The 26,617-nt window shown below is 46.7% G+C and overlaps 3 non-coding genes across 3 annotated transcripts; 1 reads left to right on the plus strand and 2 right to left on the minus strand.

Moving 5' to 3' along the window:
• Positions 1–14,212: 14,212 nt before the first annotated feature.
• Positions 14,213–14,285, minus strand: trnav-uac (transfer RNA valine (anticodon UAC)). Its single transcript has one exon. It is a non-coding gene; the product is annotated as a tRNA-Val (tRNA).
• A 3,869-nt stretch (positions 14,286–18,154) lies between these two features.
• On the minus strand, positions 18,155–18,227 carry trnav-uac (transfer RNA valine (anticodon UAC)). The gene has a single exon. It is a non-coding gene; the product is annotated as a tRNA-Val (tRNA).
• A 1,284-nt stretch (positions 18,228–19,511) lies between these two features.
• Positions 19,512–19,599, plus strand: trnap-ugg (transfer RNA proline (anticodon UGG)). The gene is given in 2 exon segments: positions 19,512–19,547; positions 19,564–19,599. It is a non-coding gene; the product is annotated as a tRNA-Pro (tRNA).
• The last annotated feature ends 7,018 nt before the right edge of the window (positions 19,600–26,617 follow it).

Genomic DNA, 26,617 nt, shown 5'->3' on the forward strand with positions numbered 1-26,617 from the left:
TTCTGACCAACGCACGTTTTTATCACTCATTGCAGCCAGACGCCTGTTGGCTCTGCCCCAGATGTTAAAATTTGCTGTTGAAGAACTGACAGGGTCTTGTTCAATGGTGGACCAGGCTCGAGGAGCCGAATGGCAAACTCCGGCCCCTAATCCGCATGTGTTTATGTTTACGTCTTTATGCGGAGCTCCTTCGGGGTGAACGAGCCAAAGGAGGACAGCGGAAAAGTTACAAGGACACCCTCAAAGCCTCCCTGGTAAAGTGCAACATCACCACTGACACCTGGGAGCAGACAGCCCGAGCTGGAGAAAGTCCATCCGGGAGGGCGTTGAGCTCTTTGAGGCTCGATGCAACGATAATGAAGAGACCAAGCGCAGGCAGCGGAAGGAGCACGCGGCAAACCAGTCCCAACAATCCCTTCCCTCGACGTATGTCTGTCCCACCTGTAACAGGATCTGTGGCTCTCATATCGGACTGTTCAGCCATCAAAGGACTCACTTTGGGAGTGGAAGCAAGTCCTCCTCGATCCCGAGGGACTGCCTCTGATGGTGTCAATGATTTGCGTGTGAGGCGAACGTGTTAACCGCTACACTGCGGAAACATCTCCACTTTCAGCACCAGATTACAAGAATATAACCCAATGTGATCGGGAGAAAATTTCCTCATATGCTCAGACCAAAATATATCATATGACAATAGAATTTTATGAATTAAGAAATGATGTTTAAATTAATGCTTCTATTTTTTTTACACAGTAGATGCATAAAGATGTGCAAAATAGATGAACTATTTTTTTTATAAGGTTTTGAATTAAAAGTACAATTTCCCTGACCGGGAATCGAACCCAGGTCGCAGCCGTGAGAACGCAGCTCCGCAACACAGAACTCTTTGCTCTACGAGCTCTCCCCAGGGACATACACCGAGACAGACATCATCTGCTGCTGGAGGGCCATCAACTCAGTCAAAGATGCTCTTTGGTTTTGCCGAAACTTGCTGGTCTTCCAGAGCAAGAGGATATCCACCTCTGCGTGTTGCAGACTGGCGCAATCCAATATCCAGGATTACGTGCTGAGGGACGCACTTAAAAGTGGTGCAGTTGCCTAAAGGCAGGGTGGGGAAGGGCCACAGTTTAAAGCCCTTCTGACACGGTAAACCCCGGGGCAGGAATCAATATAAAACTCCCCTCGGGCCGTACTTGTAACTTCTTTATCGTGTACATGGAGCACCATGATCTGTAAACACATCTGTAGTGCCATGTACAATGTAAGGTCTGTTTCGTGATGCACGTTGAAAAAAAGTGTAAATGTACCGTTACCCATTCCATGTACTGTACAATGACACGTGTGATGTAATTTGTTGTATGTACTACAAGGTATCCCGTATTGTACCGAATTGTACTGGAACTGAAAAGCAAGGGAATATATCGACAGGAACTGCCGTCAGAACCCAAATGTAGTGTATGGGATTACTGACCGCAGCTAAATGTACTGAACTGCTTTTGAATGTACTGTACAAATTTTTATATGAATAAAGTATTTTTTTAAATAAAAAAATATTCTCTGCCTGACACCGGGGAAACAGTGAGACAGACCTTGGAGCAAGGGTCTGGTTATTGACAAACAGCAAAAGAAATATTAATTCTGGAAGAACAATATCCGAACGAACAGTAACCCCGACGTGATTTAAACACGTAACCTTCGGATTTAAAAGTCAGACAAACTACCGTTGCACCATGTGACCTACATAGCGTGCTGGAGATGTTCCTATATATCAAGGTTCTGTAATACAAGGGTCTTTAAAATCTCCGTCCATTCCCACCAGGTATCACAAGTAGCGCTCACCTGACAGGCACCGTATGGTTTCTTCTTAAAGTTTTCTCTTGCTTTCACGGGAAACCATCATTAATTAACCCCTCACCTTCTTTTGCACAATCAAACAAATGCTAAGTCAGGAACAGTCCATACTTCAATCATTTGTCCTGTGCTTTGCATCTTAACTCGAAAACCACATCTCATTTTACTCACTGTGTTATAGCTTTCTGGTTCAAAATCTTGATTGCCGATGACACCACGAATCTGGGGCAACTTTTTTCAAATTTAACAGCACCGGTTATTCCTACCATGCACACAAAATACAATCAGTAGTGAAGATAAAATCCCAACATGCGTATTTTCAGATTCAACGCAGTAGCATTTCAAATAAAGTGAAAGAATTTTACACTGAAAAGATTTGCAAGTGTTGCTTGTATTTGTGTCTTTAATTCATTTTTGTGGCGTCTGACTCCCGTTCATGCCACTGCTGAATAAGAAAGGAGGGTTTGACATTGACCAGACTGCACTGCCCCTGATATTTGTGAGCTCATCCTTTATATTCAGTAGTTTCTCGCCCTTTGATGGGCTGCAGTGTAGCGGGTATCACGTTGGCCTCACATTGAGTAAAGTTGAGAGGGGAGACTCATCAGGGGAGGGCAGCAGCAGCCAAGTTCATGGCACCGTGGCTGGCTCTGCTACACAGGAGGGCAGGAAAAAGAGTGGGACAGCGATAGTGATAGGGGATTCGATTGTAAGGGGAATAGATAGGCGTTTCTGAGGCCGCAACCGAGTCTCCAGATGGTATGTTGCCTCCCTGGTGCAAGGGTCAAGGATGTTTCGGAACGGGTGCAGGACATTCTGAAAATGGAGGGGGAACAGCCAGTTGTAGTGGTGCACATTGGTACCAACGATTTAGGTAAAAAAAGGGATGAGGTCCTACGAGATGAATTTAAGGAGCTAGGAGCTAAATTAAAAAGTAGGACCTCAAAAGTAGTAATCTCGGGATTGCTACCAGTGCCACGTGTTAGTCAGAGTAGGAATCACAGGATAGCTCAGATGAATACGTGGCTTGAGCAGTGGTGCAGCAGGGAGGGATTCAAATTCCTGGGGCATTGGAACCGGTTCTGGGGGAGTTGGGACCAGTACAAACCAGACGGGCTGCACCTGGGCAGGTCCGGAACCAATGTCCTAGGGGAAGTGTTTACTAGTGCTGTTGGGGAGGAGTTAAAATAAAATAGCATGGGGATGGGAAGCAATGCAGGGAGACAGAGGGAAACAAAATGGAGACAGAAACAAAAGACAGAAAGGAGATGAGGGGAAGTGGAGGGCAGAGAAACCCAAGGCAAAAAACAAAAAGGGCCACTGTACAGCAACATTCTAAAGGGTCAAAGTGTAATAAAAAGGCAAGCCTGAAAGCTCGGTGCCTCAATGCGAGGAGTGTTCAGAACGCAGGAGAGGTTTCTGAGCTAGTTAGAGTGGGTGAGAGCACAGATAAACAGGACCTCAAGAAAGAATGCAAAAGGCAGGAGGCAACAGAGCAGAGTAGCACTGGGGTAAGTGTAAACCTCAAGGTGATAGGAACGGAAAATATGTATGAATATAAAGGGGCTGCAGGAGGAGTCAATACAAAAAATCATGGTTTAAAAACTAGTATTAAACACTCTACCTAAACGCACGCAGCATTCAAAATAAAGTAAATGAGTTGACGGCACAAATCATGACAAATGGTTATGATTTGGTGGCCATTACAGAAACGTGGTTGCAGGGTGGTGAAGACTGGGAATTAAACATACAGGCGTAGCTGACAATTCGGAAAGATAGACAAGAATGGAAAGGAGGTGGGGTAGCTCTGTTAATAAAGGATGATATTAGGGCAGTTGTGAGAGATGATATTGGCTCTAATGAATAAAATGTTGAAACATTGTGGGTCGAGATTACAGATAATAAAGGGAAAAAGTCACTGGTGGGCGTAGTTTATAGGCCCCCAATTAATAACTTGACGGTGGGGTGGGCAATAATCAAGGGAATAATGGAGGCATGTGAAAAAGGAACGGCAGTAATCATGGGGGATTTTAACCTACATATTGATTGGTCAAATCAAATCGCACGGGGTAGCCTGGAGGAGTAATTCATAGAATGCATACGGGATTGTTTCTTAAAACAATATGTTACAGAACCGACAAGGGAGCAAGCTATCTTAGATCTGGTCCTGTGCAATGAGACAGGAATAATAAACGATCTCATAGTAAAAGATCCTCTCGGAATGAGTAATCACAGTATGGTTGAATTTGTAATATAGATTGAGGGTGAGGAATTAGTGTCACAAACGAGCGCACTTTGCTTAAACAAAGGGGACTACAGTGGGATGAGGGCAGAGTTGGCTAAAGTAGTTGGGAACACAGACTAAACGGTGGCACAATTGAGGAACAGCAGAGGACTTTTAAGGAGCTCTTTCACAATGCACAACAAAAATATATTCCAGTGAAAAAGAAGGGCAGTAAGAGAAGGGATAACCTGCCGTGGATAACCAAGGAAATAAAGGAGAGTATCAAATTAAAAACCAATGCGTATAAGGTGGCCAAGGTTAGTGGGAAACTAGAAGATTGGGAAAATGTTAAACGACAGCAAACAATGACAAAGAAAGCAATAAAGAAAGGAAAGATAGATTACGAAATTACACTTGTGCAAAACATAAAAACAGATAGTAAAAGCGCTTACCCATATATAAAACGCCAAAGAGTGACTAAAGTAAATCTTGGTCCCTCAGAAGATGAGAAGGGGGATTTAAAAATGGGAAATGTGGAAATGGTTGAGATCTTAAACAATTATTTTGCTTTGGTCTTCACAGTAGAAGACACAAAAACCATGCCAGAAATTGCTGGTCACAGGAATGTGGGAAGGGAGGACCTTGAGACAATCACTATCACTAGGCGGGTAGTGCTGGCCAGGCTAATAGGACTCAAGGTAGACAAGTTCCCTCGTCCGGATGAAATGCATCCCAGGTTATTAAAAGAGATGGCGGAATTTATAGCAGATGCATTGGCTATAATCTTCCAAAATTCTCTGGATTCTGGGGAGGTACCAGCGGATCGGAAAGCAGCAAATGTAACGCCTCTGTTTAAAAAAGGGGGCAGTCAAAAGGCAGGTAACTATAGGCCGGTTAGTATAACATCTCTCGTGGGGAAAATGTTTGAAACTATCATTAAGGAAGAAATAGCGGGACATCTAGATAGGCTTAGTGCAATCGAGCAGTCACAGCATGGATTCATGAAGGGGAAATCACGTTGAACTAATTTACTGGAATTATTTGAGGATATAACGAGCATGGTGGATAGAGGTGTACCGATGGATGTGGTGTATTTAGATTTCCAAAAGGCATTCGATAAGGTACTACACAAAAGGTTACTTCCGAAGATAGAGGTACGCGGAGTCAGATGATATGTAATAGCATGGATCGAGAAATGGCTGGCGAACAGAAAGCAGAGAGTCGGGATAAATTGGTGCTTTTCAGGTTGGAAATCGGTGGTTAGTGGTGTGCCACAGGGATCGGTGCTGGGACCACAACTGTTTGCAAGAAACATAGATGACCTGGAAGAGGGGACAGAGTGTAGTGTCAGAAAATTTGCAGATGACACAAAGATTAGTGGGAAAGCGGGTTGTGCAGAAGAAAAAGAGAGGCTGCAAAGAGATTTGGATAGGTTAAGCGAATGGGCTAAGATTTTGCAGCTGGAATACAATGTCGGAAAGTGTGAGGTCATCCACCTTGGGAAAAAATACAGTAAAAGGGAATATTATTTGAATGGGGAGAAATTACAACATGCTGCGGTGCAGAGGGACCTGGGGGACCTTGTGCATGAATCCCAAAAAGTTAGTTTGCAGGTGCAGCAGGTAATGAGGAAGGTGAATGGAATGTTCGCTTTCATTGAGAGAGGGATGGAGTACAAAAGCAGGGAGGTCCTGCTGCAACTGTACAGTGTATTGGTGAGGCCGCACCTGGAGTACAGCGTGCAGTTTTGGTCACCTTACTTAAGGAAGGATATACTGGCTTTGGAGGGGATACAGAGATGATTCACTCGACTGATTCCGCAGATGAGGGGGTTACCTTATGATGATAGATTGAGGAGACTGGGTCTTTACTCGGTGGAGTTCAGAAGGATGAGGGGTGATCTCATAGAAACATTTAAAATAATGAAAGGGATAGACAAGATAGAGGCAGAGAGGTTGTTTCCACTGGTAGGGGAGACTAGAACTAGGAGGCACAGCCTCAAAATACGGGGGAGCCAATTTAAAACCGAGTTGAGAAGGAATTTCTTCTCCCAGAGTGTTGTGAATCTGTGGAATTATCTGACCAAGGAAGCAGTTGAGGCGAGCTCATTGAATGTATTCAAGTCACAGATAGATAGATTTTTAACCACTAAGGGAATTAAGGGTTACGGGGAGCGGGCGGGTAAGTGGAGCTGAGTCCACGGCCAGAACAGCCATGATCTTGTTGAATGGCGGAGCAGGCTCGAGGGGCTAGATGACCTACTCCTGTTCTTAATTCTTATGTTTCTTATGTTTCTTATGGTGTAGGCGTCGACTAAAACTAAAAACATTTTTGAAAGGACCTGCGTAGTCCTCATGGACGCGTGCCCAAGGCTTGGTGGGCCAGGACCAGGGGCTAAGGGGGGCTTCGCTGGGCGCATTACCCAGTTGGGCAAACGTGTTGCACCTGCGAACACAATGTTCCAGATCTGCGTCTATCCCTGGACACCAAATGTGTGACTTGGCAATTGCCTTCCTCATGACAATGCCGGGGTGCTCATTGTGGAGTTCTCTGATGAACACCTCTCTGCCAATGTGGTTTTTACGCGGTTTCCCCACAGTAGGCAATCGGCCTGAATCGAGAGTTCATCCCTGCGCCTGTGGAATAGTTTAACTTCCTCAGGGCATGCCCTGTACGTGGCTGCCCAGTCCCCATTCAGGACACATTTATTGACTAGAGACAATAGCGAGTCTCTATTTGTCCAGACTTTAATCTGACGGGCTGTCACGGGTGAGCCGTCGCTTTCGAAAGCTTCAACAGCCATGACCATCTCAGAAACATGCTCGGTAGCCCCCTTAGTGGTGGATAGTGGGAGCCTGCTGATTTCATCGGCGCAGTTTTCGGTGCCCGGTCTGTGCCGAATTGTGTAGTCATAGGCGGCTAACGTGAGTGCCCACCTCTGTAGCGGGCCGATGCGTTTGCATTTATGGCCTTGTTGTCGGCCAAAAGGGACGTTAGGGGTTTGTGATCCAGCTCCAGCTCAAATTTCCTGCCAAACAGGTACTGGTGCATTTTCTTTACCGCATATACACATGCGAGCGCCTCCTTTTCTACCATCCCATAGCCCCTTTCTGCCTGGGACAGACTTCTGGAGGCGTAAGCTACCGGCTGTAACTGACCCTTGGCATTTTCATGCTGCAACACACACCCGACACCATAGGACGACGCATCGCACGTTAACACAAGTTTCTTACATGGGTCATATAGCGTTAACAGTGTGTTGGAACATAACAAATTGCCTGCCCTATTCAAAGCCCTTTCCTGGCTGTCCCCCCAGACACATGCGCGACCTTTGCGTAGGAGCATGTGTAGCGGCTCTCGCAGCGTGCTCAATTTGGAAGAAAGTGAACAAAATAGTTCAGGAGCCCCAGGAACGAACGCAGCTCCGTCGTGTTACGGGGTCTGGGTGCTCTCTGGATCGCTTCCGTTTTTGAGGCAGTAGGGCTGATCCCGTCTGCTGCTACCCTCCTGCCCAGGAATTCTACCTCTGGAGCTAGGAAGACGCACTTCGCATTTTCCAGTCGCAGCCCTATCCGGTCCAGTCTGCATAGCACCTCCTACAGATTGTGGAGGTTTTCTTCAGTATCGTAATCCGTGATGAGGATGTCGTCCTGAAAAACCACCATCCCTGGAATCGACTTGAGGAGGCTTTCCATATTTCATTGGAAGATCGTGGCAACCGAGCGAATCCCGAACGGACATCTGTTGTACTCAAACAACCCCTTGTGTGTCGTGACGGTGGTCAGCTTCTACGACTCACTCGCCAGCTCCTGGGTCATGTAAGCTGAGGACAGGTCTAATTTTGAAAAAAGTTTGCCACCGCCCAATTGATGGTGGCCTTGTAATCACCACATATCCTGACCGACCTATCCGCCTTGAGCACCGGCACAATCGGGCTCGCTCAGTCACTGAATTCGACTGGCGATATGATGCCTTCCCTGAGCAGGCAGTCCAATTCGCCTTCTATCTTTTCCCGCATCACTTACGGCTCCGCCCTGGTCTTGTGGTGTACTGGCCTGGCGTCCGTCTTTATGTGAATCACTACCTTGGCCCCCATGAAAGTGCCAATGCCGGGTTGAAATAATGAGTCAAATTTGTCCAGGATCTGTGAGCATGATACTCGCTCCACAGAGGAAATTGCATTGACATCGTCCCATTTCCAGTTCATGACAGCAAGCCAACTTTGTGGGTCACGACTACCATGGCGCTGCCTAGCACCGGAATTATGTCCTTTGTGTATGTTCGCAGCTGTGCGTCAATCGGCAATAATTTTGGCCTACTGTCCTTGGACGCCCACAACATTTTGAGCTATTTGATACCCATCAGGGACTGGCTGGCCCACGTGTCTAGCGTCACTGATACTGGGATGCCATTGAGGAGCACTTTCATCATTATCGGTGGCGTCCTTGTGTATGAACTGTATACGTGCTTCACATGAACTCGCTGAACTTTAGCTTCCAGCGATTATCCCAAGTGTCCATTTCTGCAATTTCTGCAGGTATTTTGCTCATCTCTGCAAACTCCGGCTGAGTGTGTGCATGCACGCCTCCAACATGAGCTGCTGTTGGAAACAAAATGTCTCTTGCCAGTCTATCGTCACTGACTGCCCCGTGATTGTCCTTGAGTGCACCATTAACAGGTGTTGATGGCCCCATTACTGGCCGCATTGTCCCTTGCAATGACGTGAATCGCCGTTCAGCTTGCCATTGTCTCTGTCGAACTCCCCCTCTGGGTTCGGCTACATATTGGGACATGCCTGACTGCCTTGGCTGCCTGGAGAAGTGTGTGATGCTTTAACAATGTTGAATCTCTGTCCCAACCATTGATTAACACAGTAACTCTCGTCAGTTCAGCTAGTGGCCATGCTCGCGTAGTTTAAATCCCAGTTTCTCGTCGCCATTGATACGTCCTTACTATACAGTGTAAATGCACACGAGGCCCATGCTTCAGAGAAGGTCAGTCTGTGACCTGTCCTTTATTCCTTAGCACTCAAATGATGGAAGTGGGTGGAGCTTCCCCTTTTACACCTGAAGATCCAGGTTAGGATTGTCTCCCACAAGTTCACCACCTAGTGGTCAATATACTCGCAGTGCATAATTTAGGTCAGATTATACATGGGTTACAATGCTGGTTGAATACATGACAGTCCCGGCCTCACTCCCTCTGGAGCCGGGGACGAGCGATTAGTCGATGGGTTGTTTTCGGCTTCAATCTGCTGTTGTCAAGCGAGGCGGAAATGCAGGATCCTTTAATAATCTCTCACAACTCAACTGAAAGCAGCCGGAACGTGCAGCTTTGAGAGGGGCTTTCTGCACCGTCAGGGCTGGAAACGGGAGGGAGTGAGAGACACTGTGTCGAGTTTGAGTGTGTACAGAACTGTACAGAGAAACCAGCCAGTGTAACAGGGCTGTGAGACACTGCATTTTTGTTCATAGTATAGTATTAGGCAGTCCCTCGTATCGAGGATGACTTGTTTCCACACGAAAAAGCGATGAGTTTACAGGTGTTTCGATGAGGGATCTGACAATCTAGGTCCCGAACTACATCCTGAAGGGTGGAAGATGCTTGTGGGTGGATTGTTTTAACGTGGGGTGACCGTTGCACACCAGCCACCACACGGGGGCGAGGTCTTGGTTCATGGGTGAGGTCTTGGTTCAGTGGCAAGGATTACCCAAGAAGACCATAGACCAAGCTCTGCTGCATGGACCTAGTGTGTACACATGCGCCGACTATCCATAGATCGCAGTGTGGGCTGGCCCGTGCTGTCCCTGGTCCCTCGCCTCTCCTGAGCCCCGATCACGACGCTCCTGGGCCCCGATCTCTCACCGCTCCTCCGCTCCGATCAAAAATGGAGCAGTCAGAAACAGGACATCAATTAGCCTCTCTTATCTTGGAGACATCAAATATCAACACTGTTATTTGAAATATCAAAATATTAAACTCCAGCCTAGTTGAAGGGTTATTAACATCAGCAGAAACAAACACCAACTTTGTTAATATTGAACCATTAATGTCAATTATTCCATTTTTTGATATTTTAATTGAACAATGTTCAAAATGTTTCCACGCGGTTTCAAACCAGGGACTTTTCGCGTGTTAGGCGAACGTGATAACCACAACACTTCGATTGACATGGTGCTAGGAACATAACCAGAGCTTTAACCTACACAGCTGGCCGATACTTCAGGAGCTGGTTTTACGAGAATAGAATAAAGGTGCTCTATTTAGGAAGGCTGTGAGTGTAGCAGGAATTGATCTCGTGTTTCCCAGACTTTACACATCGTAACAGGAGCGAGTGGTTAGGATCTGGGATGTATGGCTTGAAAGGGCGGTGGAGACAGACTGAATCTTATCTCTGAGATGGGAGTTGGATAAGTGTCTGAAGGAAAAACAATTGCAGGGCTTCGGGGAAAGGGCGGGGGAGTGGGACTCGCTGTGAGTCGGTACGGTCTCGACGGACCGAATGGCCTTCCGTGCTCTAACCATACCATGATTCGATAAGTTAGTGGCACATTTCATAGTGTGGGTGGGAGCACAACATTGCAAATGGACATGGATTGAGTCGGCAAAAGTAGACACATCTGATTCAGGAGATTCGCGGGGCACGGAAATTCGGGAGTTTAATGACATTGAAAGGAACATTTTTGTTTTGTGCCGTTTCGGTCAGAGAAATGTTTGGGAAAGGAATTTTTCGCAGAAAGGGATGCAGCATTTAACCTTCTGCCTAAACACTTCTTTCTGGGTGTCAGGTCACATTTCGTTTCAATGTTTTTCTTCCAGAATTGCTATAAGAACATAAGAATTAGGAACAGGAGTGGGCCATCTAGCCCTTCGAGCCTGCTCCAACTTCCCCATCATCGGGAACAATCTACCCGCATCTAACCAGTCCTGTGCCATCAGAATCTTGTATGTTTCGATGAGATCCCCTCTCATCCTTCCAAACTCCAATGTATAAAGGCTCAGTTGATCCAGTCTCTCCTCATTTGTCAGTCCAGTCATCCCGGGAATCAGTCGGGTGAACCTTCGCAGCACTCCCTCAATAGCAAGAACGTCCTTCCTCAGATTAGGAGACCAAAATTGAAAACAATATTCCAGGTGAGGCCTCACCAAGTCCCTGTACAGCGCTAGTAAGACCTCCCTGCTCCTGTACTCAAATCCCCTAGCTATGAAGGCCAAAATACCATTTACCTTTTTCCTGCCTGCTGTACCTGTATGCCAAATTTTATGACTGATGAACCATGACACCCAGGTCTCGTTGCACCTCCCCTTTTCCTAATCTGCCACCATGCATAAAATATTCTGTCTTCACGTTTTTGCCCTCAAAGTGGATAACCTCACATTTATCCACATTATACTGCATCTGCCATGAATTTGCCCACTCACCTAACAAGTCTAAGTGACCCTGCAGTCTCTTAGCGTACCCCTCACAGCTCACACCGTCACCCAGTTTAGTGTCATCTGCAAACATGCAGATATTACACTCAATTCCTTCATCCAAATCATTGATGTACATTGTAAAGAGCTGGGGTCCCAGCACTGAGCCCTGCGGCACTCCACTAGTCACTGCCTGCCATTTTAAAAAGGACCCTTTATTCCCGACTCTCTGCATCCTGTCTGCCAACCAGTAATCGATCCACGTCAGTATATTACCCCCAATACCATGTGCTTTGATTATGCACCCCAATCTCTTGTGTGGACCCTTGTCAAAAGCCTTTAAAAGTCCAAATACACCACATCCACTGGTTCTCCCTTGTCCACTCTACTAGTTACATCCTCAAAAATTCCAGAAGATTTGTCAAGCATAAATCCATCCCTTTCATAAATCCATGCTGACTTGGACCGATCCTGTCACTGCTTTCCAAATGCGCTGCTGTTTCATCCTTAATAATTGATTCCAACATTTCCCCATGACTGATGTCAGGCTAACCGGTCTATAATTACTCGCTTTCTCTCTCCCTCCCTTCTAAAAAAGTGGTGTTACATTAGCTAACCTCCAGTCCATAGGAACTGATCCCGAGTCAATCGACTGCTGGAAAATGTTCACCAATGCATCCACCATTTATAGGCCGACTTCCTTAAGTACTCTTGGATGTAGACTATCAGGCCCCAGGGATGTATCATCCTTCAATCCCAACAATGTCCCACCTCATAAGGATATCCTTCAGTTCCTCCTTCTCACTAGACCCTCGGTCCCCTCGTACTTTTGGAAGGTTATTCGTGTCTTCCTGCGTGAACACGGAACTGAAGTATGTGTTCAATTGGTCTTCGATTTCTTTGTTCCCCGTTATAAATTCACCTGAATCCGACTGCAAGGGACCTACAGTTGTCTTCACTAATCTTTTACTGTTCATATTTACAGAACTGTTTGCAGTCAGTTTGTATGTTCCAAGCAAGCTTCTTCTCATAATCCATTTTCCCCCTCCTAATGTAACCCTTAGTCCTCCTCCATTGAATTCTAAATTTCTCCCAGTCCTCAGGTTTGTTCCTTATTCTGGCCAATTTATCTGTCTCTTCCTTGGTTTTAACACTATCCTAAATTTCCCTTGTTAGCCACGGTTGAGCAACGTTCTCCGTTCTATTTTTACTCCAGACAGGGATGTGCAATTGCTGAAGTCACCCGTGTGATCTTTAAATATTTGCCATTGCCTATCCACCGTCAACCCTTTAAGTATCCTTGGCCAGTCTATTCTAGCCAATTCACACCTCATACCGTCAAAATTACCTTTCCTTAAGTTCAGGACCCAAGTGTCTGAATTAACTGTGACACTCTCCATCTTAGTGAAGAATTCTACCATATTATGTTACTCTTCCCCAAGGGGTCTCGCACAACAAGATTGCTAATTAGTTCCTTCTCATTAGACATCACCCAGTCAAGGATGGCCAGCTCCCTTCTTGGTTGAGAAAACCATCTATAACACACTCCATGAAATCCTCCTCCACCACATTACTGCCATGTGGTTAGCCCAATCCCTGTGTCGATGAAAGTCACCCATGATAACTGCTGTACCACCACTGCACACATCCCTTCTTTCTTGTTTGATGCTGTCACCAACCTCACCACTACTTACCAGTGAGAGAGACATTGCAGCAAGTGTCTGGTTATTGTGAAACAGCAATTGCTAAAAGAACAGTGACCCCGACATGATTTGAACACGCAACCCTTTAATCCAAAGTCAGGCACACTACCTTTGCACCACAAGGTCTACACATTAGTTAAGGGATGTTCGTCTATATGACGGTTCTGCAATACAAGGGGCTTTAAAATCCTCGCCCATTTCCACCAGGTGTCACAAGCAGCGCTCACCTGACTGTCACCGGATGGTTTGTTCGAAAACTTTTCTCTTGCTTTCATAGGAAAGCATCATTAATAACACCTCACCTTCTTTTACACATTCAAACAAATGCTAACTCAGGGACAATCCACACTTCAATCATTTGTGCTGGGCTTTGCATCTTAACTCGAAAACCATATCCCATTTTACACACTGTATTTTAGCTTTCTGGTTCAAACTCTTCATTGCCGATGACACCACGAATCTGGGGCAACTTTTCTCAAATTTAACAGCACCGGTTATTCCTACCGTGCGCACAAAATACAATCAGTAGTGAAGATAAAATCCCACTGTGCGTATTTTCAGATTCAACGCAGAAGGATTTCAAATAAAGTGAAAGAATTTTACACTGAAAAGATTTGGAAGTGTTCCTTGTATTTGTGTCTTTAATGAAACTTTGTGACGTCTGACTCCCGTTCATACCACTGCTGAATAAGAAAGGAGGGTTTGACATTGACCAGACTGCACTGCCCCTGATATTGGTGAGCTCCTCCTTTATATTCAGTGATTTCTCGCCCTTTGATGGGCTGCATTGCAGCGGATATCACGTTGGCCTCACTCTCGAAAGGTCCTCGGTGGATCCGTTTTCTCTCACTCAAAGTTATCTATTTATTAAAGTGAAATAAAAAGCAATTAAGGAATAAGGGAGCCCTTTTGCCTGAGCAAATAAAAACAGCAAATGCTGGAAATCTCAGCAGGTCAGGCAGCATTTGCAGGGAGACTAAACTCGCCTCCGATTGTTCATCCACAGCAAGTTTAAACATAATGTTTCCACCCAGGATCGAACCAGGGACCATTTGCGTGTAAAGCAAACGTGATAACCACTGCACTACAGAAACCTCTGCTCCAGCCGCTCCAACAGAGGGGAGCTGACCAGTGAGCTCCCTCTGTGCTGATCGGGAATGTGTTGGCTCACCTTCAACAACTTCTGTCCCAGACTGAAAGTTCTCAATCCTTCTCCTCCGCTGACATTTACAGAAATGTCACGGATCACCCAGCCACCGTGTTCACTTCCACAGACTCTCAGTGGGGCCGCAGAGGCTCCTACCGTCTCCCCGCGATCAGCCATATCAACCAGTTTACAAAATTAAACACCGAACACGTGCCCGGCAAAGGGCAGGGGAAGCCAGATAGTCTGTAAGCTCAGTCTATCACAGAAAGTATTGGTATTCATGGAGATTACAGCAATTATTAATCGTCTCACAGACCTCAATTATTTTTATGCGATGAATTGATCGAGGATGGAAACCAGGTTAGTGCCCCAGGTCTTCACCCCTTGACCACCAGAGAACAGATACGATACATGTCAATATATTTATATATATTTATATATGAACCTGAATGTCAATGGCTAGCTACCTAGACCTCGTGGCGCCCACGGTAGTGTGTCTAAACTTGAGTGAGAGAAATTGTTCCACAGTGACACCTGTCATTTGTTCTACATGGTTACTGCTTGTAATATTACAAGGTGTGCACCAGATGGCACTGCATGGGAGACTTTTAGCTTACCTGTACAGGTGTGCCTGGCCTAGTGTAAAAGGCAGGCCACCAGGTCTGATCCTCACTCTGTGGTTATCAATAAATGACACATTGTCTCGTAGAGTCATCATCAGAGCATCTGAAGGTATAACAATTGGCGATGAGATTCCAGATCTTCTCACGAAAATGGCTAACCTTGGTACGTTGCAGCATTTTGCTGAGGGGGATGATTGGGAAGCCTTTGTGGAGAGGCTTGTCCATTTCTTCACAGCAAACGACCTGGCTGGTGACGACCCGGCCACACTGGCTGATAAGTACAGAGCTATCCTGCGAACCAATTGTGGGCCCACGGTCTGTGGCCTCGTCAGGGACTTGCTGACACCAATGAAGACAACGAGGAGCTTGTAATACTGATCCAAGAACAACTCAAGAACAAAGAGAGCATCCTCACCGCCAGAGAGCGGTTTTATACACAGCGACGGCCCGAAGGCCAGGAGATTACGAAATATGCTGCAGACCTCAGGAGGCTGGCGGCACCGTGGGATTTTGGTGACCACCTCACTGAAGCACTGCGGGATATCTTTGTCATCGGAATCGGCAACGAGGGCCTTCTTCATAAGCAACTGTCAGCAGATACCACAGTCACACTGTAGAAGGCCATCTCCATGAGCCAAGCATTCATGACCTCGACCTGTGGCTCTAGGCAGATGACTCATCACTCAGGACTCAAACCCGGCAAGTACTGTGCACAGAGTGGTGCCTTTTAGAGGCTGGACTCCAGAACGTGAACTTTCTCAGGAGAGAGGGAACATGCCCCCGAGTCCGTTAACTCAATGTCCATGGTCAGATTAGCCATGACCTTATTGAATGGCAGAGCAGGATCGAGGGGCCGAATGGCCGACTCCTGTTCCTATTTCTTATGTTCTTTTGTGAATCATTTAAGGAGCTTGAATCATTGATGAAGTTTTCTCCCCTATCTGACATTACACACTCTGTATTTCGGAGACTGGTTTAAAATATTCAGTGCTCATGCGACAAGGAACCTGGGGCGAATTTTGTTCAATTTATTTCACAGCAAAAGTAGTCTCCAAAATAATGTTTCTACACGGGTTCAAACCGGGGACATTTCACGTGTGGTTCTCCAAAGTGGTGGAGGTTGTGCTCGAGTTTAAAATGGTGCATTCGATCCACTTTGAAAATGCATCTACTACTACGAGGAACATTTTGCCCATGAATGGGCCCGCATAATCTATGTGCACCCGCGACCACGGTTTGGTAGGCCAGGGCTAGGCGCTCAGTGGAGCCACCCTGGGGGCATTGCTGAGCTGGGCACAAATAGTGCACCTTCGGACGCAGAGCTCCAAGTCCGCGTCAATACCACGCCACCAGACGTGGAATCTGGCTATGGCCTTCATGAGAACGATCCCCGGGTGCTCGCGGTGGAGCTACCGGACAAATGCCTCTCTGCCTCGCAGAGGCATGACTACTCGTCTGCCCCACATCAGGCAGTCTGCTTGTAGTGATAGCTCATGCATGCTCCTGTGAAAGGGTTTTAATTGCTCGGGGCAGGCATCACGAGCCTCTGCCCAGTCACCGGTTAGGACACATCTTTTTTATAAGGATAACGTGGGGTTGCTGGCCGTCCAGGCTCTGATTTGCTGAGCTGTTAGGAGCGAACCTGTGGACTCAAAGGCATTGATTGGCATGACTATCTCACAGTCCTGTTCGTCAGACCCTTCCGTGGTGGCCAGGGGTAGCATGCTGAGCACGTCGGCACAGTTGTCTCTGCCTTATGGTATAGTCGTAGGACGCCAGCATGAGTGCCCACCGTTGAATTCGCGCCGAGGCGTTGCCGTTTATTGCCTTACAGAAAATTCTGGTACAACAGCCCCAACAGAGGGGAGCGGACCAGTGAGCTCCCTCTGTGCTGATCGGGAATGTGTTGGCTCACCTTAAACAACTTCTGTCCCACACTGAGGGCCCACGTTTCGGGTGGAGTTGCTCCTAGTTTTTTGGAGCAACTAGTTTACTTTGAAGAATGTTAGAAATTGCAATTCTCGGATATTAGTTTGCTCCAGTTCAACTGAGTTCGTTGAGGTTGGCTTCAGGTAAGGTATTTTTTTTCAAAAAAGGGCGTGTCCAGCCACTCAGGCCTGTTTTGCAAGTTTCGGCAGTGAATACTTAAAACAAACTAACTTCGGCTGGAGTAAGTGCCCACATTTGTAAGTTCAGAACAACCTTACCTGGAGGTAAGCTCAGTGCAGGCACAGCCAGAGAGGGGGTGGGAATCAAACACAAAAAGGATTGAAGCATTAAACACATCACTTAAAATTTCCAAAAACCTCTTTTGATGATATCTTGCCTTATATCTGCTGAATGAGGATAGTTGCTTCTCTTTTTATAAATAAACAAGTGTAACCTCACGGCTGAGGCAGGCACATTCCGGCTGCTTTCAGATGAGCAGTGAGGGATTATTTAAGGGTACGACGGCCCTGTAGCCCCCCACACCAGGATATCATCTCCCCCGGGGTTTTCCTCAGGTTGTGCTCGGTGTACGGGGAGCTTTGGCCCGGGTCCGAGGTAGCTTGCATCCCAGGGATGGACAATAACCCTCTGAGCTCTGGACCTGGGAAGAGCTAATAACTAATGATTTTTTTGTGGGTTTGAAATGTGGCTTAGATCTGCTGGTATTAACCGACGCAGGGGCTGTGAGACATTGCATTGTGTTCAGGTTTAATCACAGCAATATCCGCAGTCAGGAGCTGAAACGGACGAAGAGCTGAAAAAACACAAGACAAAAGCTTAAGAAATGTCAGCAATTGTGGTCAACTATTTAATGTGTTTCCTGCTGGTTCAGTGGTGCGGCGCTCACAGAGGGAGCCCGGATTCAGAAAGTAACTATTTCATTCAAAATCTTATAAATAATGACATGCACCGAATTAAACTGTGTGTCGGGGGATGGGGATGGGTGAAGATTATTTGTTTTATTCCCCATTCATTAACCGACAGCGTTGTTTTGTAGAATTGTTACTGAGGGTCAGTGGAAACTTCAATAACTGAACTTTAATCATTCGAGGATTTTGAATCATTGATGAAGTTTTCTCCCTTATCTGACTTTACACACTCTGCATTTAGGAGACTGGTTTAAAATGTTCAGTGCTCATGTGACAAGGAACCTGGGGCGACTTTTGTTCAATTTATTTCACAGCAAAAATAGTCTCCAAAATAATATTTCTGCCCGGGCTCGAACCGGGGACCTTTCGCGCGTAAGGCGTACGTGATAACCGCTACACTACAGAAACACTACCGTTCAAGTAATCTCAGGAATATAACCAGAGCTTTAACCTACACAGCTGGCCGATACTTCAGGAGCTTGTTTTCCGAGAATAGAATGACGCTGCAATATTTACGAAGGCTGTGAGTGTGGCAGGAATTGATCTCGTGTTTCCCAGACTTTACACATAGGAACAGGAGATGGCCATTTAGCAGCGCGTGGTTAGGATCTGGAATGCACGGCTTGAAAGGGCGGTGGAGGAAGACTCAACCTTATCTTTCAGACGGGAGTTGTATAAGTGTCTGAAGGAAAAACAATTGCAGGGCTACGGGGCAAGGGCGGGGGAGTGGGACTCTCTGAGAGTCGGCACGGGCTCGATTAGCCGAATGGCCTTCCGTGCTGTAACCATTCCATGATTCGATAAGTTAGTGGCACATTTCATAGTGTGGGTGGGAGCACCACATTGCAAAGGGACATGGATTGAGTCGGCAAAACTAGAGGCATCTGATTCAGGAGATTCGCGGGGTGCGGAAATTCAGGTGTTTATTGACTTTGAAAGGAACGTTTTTGCTTTGTGCCGTTTCGGACATTGAAATATTTGTGAAAGGAATTTTTTGCAGAAAGGGCTGCAGCATTTAACCATCTGCCTTAACACTTCTTTCAGGATGTCAGCTCACATTTCGTTTCGATGTTATTCTTCCAGAATTGCTATTTCCTTTGGTGTTTCACAATAACCGGACCCTTGCTCTAAAGTCAGTCTCACTGTTTCCCCAGTCTCCTGTTGATGTTATCAGCAATGAACATTTTGACCCAGACCCCGAAAGCACAGTGTGTAAAATGATTTATGGTTTCAGAGTTCACTTGCAGAGCACAGAAGAAATGATTCAATTATCGAGTTCCTTCAGTTAGATTTCTTTAATTGTGCAAAAGAAGATTGTGGGTTAATTAATGATGATTTTCCATGAAAGCAACATAAAATTAAAAGAAATGCAATCGCCCAACATGGGGCTTAAACCCAGGACCTTGTAATTAAAAGTCTCATCTTCTACCGACTGAGCACGCCGGGCTTCTGGCTCACGCTAGATTTTATCGCTCATTGCAGCCAGGCGCCTGTTGCCCACCCGCAGCCTGGATACAGTACCGTCCCAACAGCTCATTGACTGTCGGAGTGGGACTGTGCGGTGCTTCAGAAGACAGGTCGAAAAAGCAAATTCACTGATTCCGTCCCATGTGCTCCACCGATCAAGAATAGCAACACAGTAAACATGCTTCAATAATGGTTACACCTGAGCTCCACAATTGTGCAGTAGTTGGCTCGTTGGTCTAGGGGTATGATTCTCGCTTTGGGGTTGTTACTTAAAATTTGCGAGAGGTCCCGGGTTCAAATCCCGGACGAGCCCTCAATGTACCCATGAATTTTGAACTTGCATCGAATTTTTGCAAAGAAGGACTTGCATTTCGACAGCACCTTTCAGGAACTCATGACACCCCAAAGCGCTTTCCAGCCGTTGAGTTATGTTTGAAGTGTTGGAGTGTGGGGAAAGATGTGCCCGATTCAACCCACACGAACTGCAACTCTTTGCGAAGGAGTTCGCTGCAAAGAATCAGGTATCTCTTGGACTTGGCCTTTCTGTGAATGAGTTCTGCTTGTACCTGCATTCAAGATGGAAACAGCAACTGGGCTTTATCTCACAGGAGCAGCGTGTAGCGGATAGTGAGTAGGTGACCAGGTTGATGTTCTCCGCTTTCAAACTTTGAAATTTCACCAAACAAAGAAACGGTGAATCCAACTGTCCCTGTCAAGCGACAGATTGAAGGGATCGGTGTTCCAAACAGAGCTGGAACACGCGCAGTGTAGTAATATGGTCCGCAACATTAAATGTCAGAGTTATTAAACATACAATAATTAAACATACACTTAACAACAGTACTTACACCCAAACCTTGCGAATGTTCGCCGAAGAACTCAAACACGTTACAGTTCCCTGCTCGGTGTACAAATTGATCAAAAATTAATCGGAGTCTAAACTATCTGTTCCAAATGCCACATTTTATAACTTTTCCTTATCCCTGCTACGTGACAATTTAAATTTTTAATAGTATTACCTAACACAAGTGCCCAACTTCTAATGGAAGTTCATTAACCTGAAACGTTAACTCTGTTTCTCTCTCCACAGATGCTGCCTGACCTGCTCGGTGTTACCAGCATTTACTCTTTTTATTCTCCTAACTTATAATCAGAAAATTACTTCCCTTGTCATCTAACTACACTCCTTCCTGATATGTAGCCTTGTCCTACAAACCAGGCTCCTTTCGGATGATTCAGGCATTCATTGGAATTATAACTTCTGCACGATAACAATTCTGTGAATTTTGTAACTATGTAATACTTGCCACCAGAGGGCGCGACTGTTGGAGTCCTAATGGTCACCTGCTCACACGTGCAGGGCCAGTATAAAAGGTCGGCTGCCATGTTGTTCAGGCACTCTGGAGTTGTAATAAAGAAGACTAAGGTCACACTAAGTTTAGCTCACAGTACTCAGCCTCGGGGAGTTTTTTTCTACACAACAATTGGCGACGAGTAACAGAATACGAACCTTCACACAACCATGGCTGCCGTTGGAATATTAGAGAGATCCGTAGAGGGTGATGATTGGGAAGCCTTCGTCGAGCAGCTCGACCTGTACTTTGTGGCCAACGAGCTGGAAGGAGACACTAACGTGGCCAAGCAAAGGGTGGTTCTCCTCACCGTCTGTGGGCCTAAAATATGCAGCCTCATCAAGATTCTGCTCACACCGACAAAACCAACGGAGAAGGAATATTCAGCGTTGTGCACACTGGTTTGGGACCAGCTCAAGCCGAAGGAGAGTATCCTCATGGCCAGATATCGTTTTTACACGCACCATCGCTCCGCGGACCAGGACCTGGCGGATTATGTCACCGACCTGAGACACTTTGCGGGACCTTGCTGCGTTGGGGCAAATGCTGTGGGACTTTTACGTGCTGGGCATCATCCACGAGGTAATCTTTGAAAGCTGTTGGCTGCTGAAAACCGAGACCTGAGCAGGGCCATCGCGATCGCCCAGGCATGCATGGCCACGGACGATAACACCAAACAGATATCTTCTCAACATCGAAGCTCATCGGCAAGTACTGTGCATAAAATGATGTCGCTAGCAGGCCGAACTGCATATGGGAGGGTCGATACGTCTGTGGCTGCAAGACCTGTGATGACTCAGAGTGCGCCATCGGGGGTAAATGTGAATCTATTAACACCGTGTTGGTGCTGCGGGGGTAATCCTCGGGCCCATCAATGTCGATTCAAGCACTACGTGTGCAAAGGCTGCACAACGATGGGGTAACTCCAGTGAATGTGCAAACGTGCTGTGACATACCACGTGGCTGAGGATGATCGATCCGGCAACTGAACCCAAGGAGCAAGGACTCCCAGGTGCAGGTGGGGATGTAAAATTTTATCAGGGAGGCTTTGAGGGTGTGCCCGATACGTTTCCTTTGGCCACCTGTGGCTCGCTTAACGTGTCGGAGTTCTGAGTAGAGCGCTTGCTTAGGGAATCTCATGTTGGGCATGTGGACAATGTGGCCCGCCCAGCGGAGCTTGTCGAGTGTGGTCAGTGCTTCAATGCTGGTGATGTTGGCCTGAGCGAGAACACTAATGTTGTTGCGTCTGTCCTCCCAGGGGATTTGCAGTATCTTGCGTAGACAGCCCTGATGGTATTTGTCCAGTAATTTGAGATGTCTGCTGTATATAGTCCATGTCTCGGAGCCATACCTCGGTGCAGGTATCACCACCGCCCTGTAGACCATAAGCCTGATGGCAGATTTGAGGTCCTGGTCTTCAAACACTCTCCTCCTCAGGTGATCGAAGGCTGTGCTGGCACACTTGAGGCGGTGTTGGACCTCGTCATCGATGTCTGCCATTGCTGATAGTAGTTTCCCGAGCCGTGGAAAAGGCACTTACAGCCTTCATAAATATAGCACCCTTATTCTATTCTCTTAAAACAAGCTCCTGAATTCTCGGCTTGCTGTGCAGGTTAGAGCTGTGGTTTTATCCTCAGATAGATTCGACCACAGTGTTTCCGTAGTGTAGTAGTTATCACATTTGCATAACACACAAAAGGTCCCCGGTCCGAAACCGGGCGGAAAGATCTTGAAAACTTGAATATGGGCCGAATACCTGACTCCTGTTCCTAACTCTTACGTTCTTCTGATCTCTTGACCTTTCACAGAAAAACAAACTCTCCTCTGAACAGGCATGAGAAAGCTCCAGAAAATATTTCCCCCCGAGCTGCTTTCGCGTGTGAGGCGAACGCGTTAACCATTACACTGCGGAAACATCTCCACTTTCAGCACCAGATTACCAAAATTAAACCCAATGAGATCGGGATAAAAGTTCCTCACATGCTCAGAGCAAAATACATGATTGATGGTCGACAGAAGAATGAACAAACTTCAGCACCAGGTCAGACAGAAATGTTCAGCGAGCAGGTGGACTGCTGAATCGCACTTTTAAGGAGTTGGTGGTAACAACACAAATTTGTTTCGCTTAATGATTAAATGGGACATGAACCCACATCTCCAGAGGAGAACAGTAACGTGAATACAGCACCTTACACCGCTCGGCCATCCTGACTATTCAGTGCTGTGTGTGGCCACCTGCAGGTTGATTTTGTACTTTTGTGTCCTCTCACATGAAATAAACGAGGGCATCAGGCGTATCTCTGCCTGACACCGTTGAAAAAGTGAGACAGACCTTGGAGCAAGGATTTGGTTATTTCGACACAGCAAAGGAAATATTAATTCTGGAAGAACAATATCCAAAAGAACAATGACCAGTGAGCTCCCTCTGTGCTGACTGGGAATGTGTTCGCTCACCTTAAACAACTTCTGTCCCACACTGAAAGTTCTCAATCCTTCTCCTCCGCTGCCTTTTACAGAAATGTCACCAATCACCCAGCCACCATGTTCACTTCCTCACAGTGGGGCAACAGAGGCTCCTACCATCTCCCTGCGATCAGCGAACTCACCCAGTTTACAAAATTATACCTCGAACACGTGCCTGACAAAGGGCAGGAGAAGCCAGATAGTCTGTAAGGTCGGTCTATCACAGAAAGTATTGGTATTCATGGTGATTACAGAAATTATTAACCGTCTCACAGAACTCAATTATTTTTATGCGATGAATTGATCGAGGATTGAAACCAGGTTAGTGCGCTGGATCTTAACCCCTTGACCACCAGGGAACAGTTATGATACATGTCGATATAGTTATATATATTTATATATGAAACTGAATGTCAATGGCTACCTACCTAGACCTCGTGGTGCCCACGGTAGTGTGTCTAACTTTGAGTGAGAGAAACGGTTCCACAGTGACACCTGTCATATGTCCTACATGGTTATTGCTTGAACTATTGCAAGTTGTGCACCAGAGGAACTGCAGTGGGAGGCTTGTAGCTTACATGTTCAGATGTGCCTGGCCTGGTATAAAAGGCAAGCCATCAGGTGTGATCCTCACTCTGTGGTTATCAATAAAGGACGAAGGTCACTACAGTTCAAGCACTACACATTGTCTCGTGGAGTCATTATCAGAGCATCTGAAGGTATAACAATTGGCGACGCGATAACGGACCTTCACACGAAAATGGTTAACCTTGGTACATTGCAGCAGTTCGCCGATGGTGATGATTGGGAAGCCTTTGTGGAGAGGCTTGCCCATTTCTTCACAGCAAACTATCTGGCAGGTGACAACACGGTCACACTGGCTGATAAGTGCAGAGCTATCCTGCTAACCAGTTGTGGGCCCACCATCTACGGCCTCGTCAGGGACTTGCTGGCACCAGCGAAGACAATGACCAAGATGTACGAGGAGCTTGTAACACTGATCCAAGAACAACTCAAGCCCAAAGAGAGCAACCTCACAGCCAGACAGCGGTTTTATACACAACGACGGCCCGAAGGCCAGGAGATAACGAAATATGCTGCAGACCTCAGGAGGCATTCGGCACAGTGGGATTTTGGTGACCACCTCACCGAAGCACTGCGGGATATCTTTGTCATCGGAATCGGCCACGAGGGCCTTCTTCATAAGCTACTGTCAGCAGATACCACAGTCACACTGCAGAAGGCCATCTCCGTGAGCCAAGCATTCATGACCTCGACCTGTGGCTCCAGGCGGATGACTCATCCTCAGGACTCAAACCCGGCAAGTACTGTGCACAGAGTGGTGCCTTTTAGAGGCTGGACTGTAGAACGTGAACCTTCTCAGGGGAGAGAGAACAGGTCCCCGAGTCCCTAAACTCAATGTCCATGGTCAGATCAGCCATGATCTTATTGAATGGCAGAGCAGGATCGAGGGACCGAATGTCCGACTCCTGTTCCTATTTCTTCTGTACTTTTGTTAATCATTTAAGGAGCTTGAATTATTGATGAAGTTTTCTACGCTATCTGACATTACACACTCTGTATTTCGGAGACTGGTTTAAAATTTTCAGTGCTCATGCGACAAGGAACCTGGGGCGAATTTTATTCAATTTATTTCACAGCAAATATAGTCTCCAAAATAATGTTTCTTCACGGGTTCAAACCGGGGACCTTTCACGTGTGGTTCTCCAAGTGGTGGAGGTTGTGCTCGAGTTTAAAATGGTGCATTCGATCCACTTTGAAAATGCATTACAACTACGAGGATCATTTTGCCCATGAATGGGCCCGCATAGTCTACGTGCACCCGCGACCACGGTTTGGTAGGCCAGGGCCAGGGGCTCAGTGGAGCCTCCCTGGGGGCACTGCTGAGCTGGGCACAAATAGTGCACCTTCGGACGCAGAGCTCCAGGTCCGCGTCAATACCAGGCCACCAGCCGTGGGATCTGGCTATGGCCTTCATGAGAACAATCCCCGGGTGCTCGCGGTGGAGCTACCAGACAAATGCCTCTCTGCCTCGCAGAGGCATGACGACTCGCCTGCCCCACATCAGGCAGTCTGCTTGAAGTGATAGCTCATGCATGCTCCTGTGAAAGGGTTTTAATTGCTCGGGGCAGGCATCACGAGCCTCTGCCCAGTCACCGGTTAGGACACATCTTTTTACTAAGGATAACGTGGGGTTGCTGGCCGTCCAGGCTCTGATTTGGTGAGTTGTTATGGGCGAACCTGTGGACTCAAATGCATTGATTGCCATGACTATCTCACATTCCTGTTCGTCAGACCCTTCCGTGGTCGCCAGAGGTAGCATGCTGAGCGCGTCGGAACAGTTGTCTGTGCCTAGTCTGTGCCTTATGGTATAGTCGTAGGACGCCAGCATGAGTGCCAACCGTTGAATTGGCGCCGAGGCATTGCCGTTTATTGCCTTACAGAAACTTCTGGTACAACAGCCCCAACAGAGGGGAGCTGACCAGTGAGCTCCCTCGTTGCTGATCGGGAATGTGTTGGCTCACCTTAAACAACTTCTGTCCTGCACTGAGGGCCCAACTTTCGGGTGCAGTTGCTCCTAGTTTTTTGGAGCAACTAGTTTACTTTGGAGAATGTTAGAAATTGCAATTCTCGGATATTAGTTTGCTCCAGTTCAACTGAGTTCGTTGAGGTTGGCTTCAGGTATGGTACTTTTTTTCAAAAGGGGGTGTGTCCAGCCACTCAAGCCTTTTTTTGCAAGATTCGGCAGTGAAAACCTACTACAAACTAACTCCGGCTGGAGTAAGTTCCCACTTTTGTAAGATCAGAACAACCTTACCTAGAGGTAAGCTCAGTGCAGGCACAGCCAGAGAGGGGGTGGGAATTAAACACAAAAAGGACTGAAGCATTAAACACATCACTTAAAATGTCCAAAAACCTCTTTTCATGATATCTTGCCTTATATTTGCTGAATGAGGATAGTTGCTTCTCTTTTTATAAATAAACAAGTGTTACCTCACGGCTGAGGCAGGCACATTCCGGCTGCTTTCAGATGAGCTGTCAGAGATTATTGAAGAGTCCGAGGGTCCTGTCGCCCCCCACAATAGGATATCCACTCCCCCGGAGTTTTCCTCAGCGTGTGCTCGGTGTACGGGGACCTTTGGCCTGGGTCTGAGCTAGCTTGCATCACAGGAATGGACAATAACCCTCTGAGCTCTGGAACTGGGAAGAGCGAATAACTATTGAGTTGTTTGTGGGTTTGAAATGCGGCTCAGATCTGCTGGTATTAACCGAGGCAGGGACTGTGAGACATTGCATTGTGTTCAGATTTAATCACAGCAATATCCGCAGTCATGAGCTGAAAAGGATGAATAGCTGAAAAAACAAAGAAAAAAGCTTAAGAAATGTCAGCAATTGTGGTCAACTATTTAATGTGTTTCCTGCTCCTTTAGTGGTGCGGCGCTCACAGAGGGAGCCCGGATTCAGAAAGTAACTCTTTCATTCAAAATCTTTAAA

Source organism: Pristiophorus japonicus, chromosome 33 (genome assembly GCF_044704955.1).
Source record: "Pristiophorus japonicus isolate sPriJap1 chromosome 33, sPriJap1.hap1, whole genome shotgun sequence".
Classification (NCBI taxonomy): domain Eukaryota; kingdom Metazoa; phylum Chordata; class Chondrichthyes; family Pristiophoridae; genus Pristiophorus; species Pristiophorus japonicus.